Below are 3,259 nucleotides of genomic sequence, written 5' to 3'. Positions count from 1 at the left end.
CAACCCATGCAGGAAAAATCATGACCCAAGGCCATCGCCTCTTATATCTCCAGAACTATCGATTGTAGAGTACAACAAACGGTGCCAAGTGAAAAGGGAGGTAATTATACTTCAGATTAAAGCCTTAAAGTGTCCTCTTTATATTGGACAATATATAGATTTTATCAAATATCTCGTTTAATAATAACGATAACAACAAATAAACAAAAATAATGGAAAGACAACTTGATTATATGTAAAAAAGTTCCTCATCATTTTTTCGATAGCACTTTAAATAAGCCCGTAAAAATTAATTAAAGTTCTCAAGACCTAATTTTTTGAAATTCCCGCTATTTCTCTTCAATTCCGCTTTGCTATTCTCTCATTCTATACCTATTAATCAGTCTCCTTCTCCTATTCGGAAATTGACATTTAAAGCGGAGGGCATGAAGAGAGAGTAGAATTGCGTTAACCGGGAAACGCCCATCCCTCACCCCTTAGCTTTTTCCCTTTCCACTACACCTTCTACGCAGTATATAAAGGGGACGGATCGGCGTTAGGTCGCCAGCAGATCGGGAAATAGTCCCGATCTATAGGCCCACCTAATCATCGTGTAGGGTTCCAGATGAGATCTTCCTCCGTGGGGCTAACACCAAAAGCTGTGGGGGTAAGTATGACCCGTTAGCCAAATTGGCTTTTCGGATTTTTTTTCATTTTTTCTATACGCTCTAGAAGCGAGCAAATGTGAAGATGGGTCACTCTCAATGCCCGCCTTCGATTCCCGGCGAGAAAACCGGAGACCCTTTCCAGGGTATCCAAGGGTTTTCAGGGTACGGGAATATCATTGTCGAAAGGACACCCCCTATGTACCCCTTAGCGGGTTGAGCACCGTGGGGGTACTCAGTACTATCGTACTGAGTATTTTCCAGAACTTTCAGACCGATCGGACCAGTGGTTTTGGCCCTATGGCCAAAAAAGCCGAAATTTTCGGGAATTATGCTCAATAACTCCGTTGTTTGAAGAGATAAAAATATGATTTAAATTTGAATGTTTATCAGAAAACAGCTGGCTACCGATTCCGCGTGGAATTAATCGTAAAAATATTAGGGTTCACCCTAGGGTAATAAGGGTATAGTAAAATCTCCGACTGAAGTACCCTTTTCAAAATGCTATATGATACGGAGCATAAGTGTTTACTATTCCCAATTTCTAAAAGTTTGATATACCAAATAGGTAGGTCACTATTCCTAAAAGAAAGGATAAGAATTAGGCGGTGGCGTTTACAAAAAACCCTCTAGATAAAAATAAGGTTTAAATTTGAAAGTTTATCAGGGAAAATTTAGTTATCTATTCCGCATTGAATTACCCGTAAAATTATAAGTGTTTACCCTTGGAAAACTAAGGGTATGGAAAAATCCCTAATTGAGGTACCATTTTTAAAATTCTGTACGATACCAGACATAAGGGTATAACATTCCCAATTTCTAAAACTTTGATATACCAAATAGGTGGACCAAATATATAATGTTTTCTCTAAGGAATAGGGATACAAAATTGTGGAAATTCATATATATTAAAACGAACATTTTGTTTCAAATAATTTTTATTTGATTATTTTTTTTACATATAAAAAACTTTTCTTGGCTATAATTATAAATCATAACCTCCCCCACCGTCATTGTAAACATTCGGGGGAGAAAAAGTTTCTTCTCCCTCCCCCGAAAAAAGATTGTCGCCACCACCCCCTCCCCGAATCGGGTGGTCATCATCTCCACCTTCTCCACCCGGTAGCGGGTTTCCTCCTCCAAATCCTCCTTCTTCAGAAATGACCCCTCCTCCTGCAACCGAAAGAATCTTTCCCGGATGCTAGCCTGCCAGAATAAAAATAGGTACCGTCAGTAGATATTAATTACACTTCGAGCATTATTAAAATTTGATATAACCAGTTAAAAAAGCTACCACAGAAGTTGATGAAGAGGTCAACGCTTCGGGTGACGTTGAGGTGGAGGTGGTGACGCTGACAGTGGGGGTGCTGTTAAGCGTCGTGGTTGAGGGGGTGGACTCCATCCTACAAAGGTAAAAACGAAAACTTTGTATACAATAAATCATATGTATATATATATATATATATTAATCGTTACTCACATCAATTAACTGGAGGGTGATTAGAACTGCCAAAACCACCCTGTCCTCGGTTACTATTAGAGGTAACGTCATCAGACACTACAAATGAAACATCTGTAGCGATTCTTTCAAGGATGATTTGACATATTCTAGCTCCTCTTCTCACCAAAAAATCCTCATCACTATGGTTATAGAGGAGAACCTTAATTTCCCCCCTATAATCAGGATCAATTACACCCGCCCCAACTTCTATCCCATACCTCAGCGAAAGACTAGAGCGGGATGCGAGTCTCCCGTAAAATCCTTTGGGGATTTCAAGGGAGAATCCGCAAGGTATTAAAGCCCGCCCCCGCTTAGGAATTATATCCCACTGGACAGCACTAATATCATATCCAGCAGGGCATTCATAGCATGGCATAGGGGTACTTGCAAACGGGTGTAGTTTCCTAATGATGATGGAAATTCTGAAAATTTTAATATGATAAATATATATATTTAAGACCCCTCCTCAACCATATTCAAATAACATTTAAAATAATGTTAATTATCTCTAAGTCATAATTACCCAGAAGCAGAAGTAGTAGCCTCCATGATGATGATTTTTGGTGCAGGAGTGGTGACAAGACTGGAATATGGTGCAATTCGGCAATTCGGCAATGAGCGGCGATGATCAGAGGAGAGCGGATAATAGCGATGGTAGTAGATCTCTGCCAGGTGTTGAATGATGGAGACTCAAAGCTGAGGGTTTATATACAGGAACGCTTCTGTAGAGCATCATGCTACGTGCTAAAACTAGGAAGTTAGAGGAGGAGGTTGCATTAAGCAAGATCGGATAGTGGAGTGGGTTTTTTTCACTCCGCTGACCTCACTCGTTGAACATATCCCAACATCCTTGAGAGATTCCTCATCCTCCTAATCTCTTTCAATAACAACTCCTTGCATGTCCTCGGATGTTCGGCATTGAGCATTGCATTTTTCAGTAGAAGCTGCCAACTCCAAAGACCTTGGCACATGCTCAGGTTGCGTCGAAGGATAATTGAAAGGAAATACCTGAACTAGTCAATTCCATCCAAGCACATGCGTAGATGATGAAATTACTTGATTTCAACTAAGTAACCTTCTTGCGCGGATGTTCGGCATTGAGCATTGCATTTTT

At 40.1% G+C, this 3,259-nt stretch overlaps 1 long non-coding RNA gene across 3 annotated transcripts; it reads right to left on the bottom strand.

The window, feature by feature from the left end:
* Positions 1–1,579: 1,579 nt before the first annotated feature.
* On the bottom strand, positions 1,580–3,033 carry LOC139692148 (uncharacterized). Of its 3 annotated transcripts, none has more exons than XR_011701715.1 (4): positions 2,669–3,033; positions 2,125–2,567; positions 1,939–2,068; positions 1,580–1,850 (listed from the first exon to the last, which is right to left on the bottom strand). It is a non-coding gene; the product is annotated as an uncharacterized lncRNA (long non-coding RNA). The 3 variants fall into 3 exon arrangements; XR_011701714.1 differs by having other exon boundaries at positions 1,939–2,047; XR_011701716.1 differs by lacking the exon at positions 2,125–2,567 and having other exon boundaries at positions 1,939–2,047; positions 2,669–2,845.
* Between the last annotated feature and the right edge of the window lie 226 nt (positions 3,034–3,259).

Source organism: Hetaerina americana, unplaced genomic scaffold (genome assembly GCF_022747635.1).
Source record: "Hetaerina americana unplaced genomic scaffold, ioHetAmer1.1.p SCAF_4, whole genome shotgun sequence".
Taxonomy (NCBI): Eukaryota; Metazoa; Arthropoda; class Insecta; order Odonata; family Calopterygidae; genus Hetaerina; species Hetaerina americana.
This window is presented reverse-complemented; position numbering and strand designations above follow the sequence as displayed.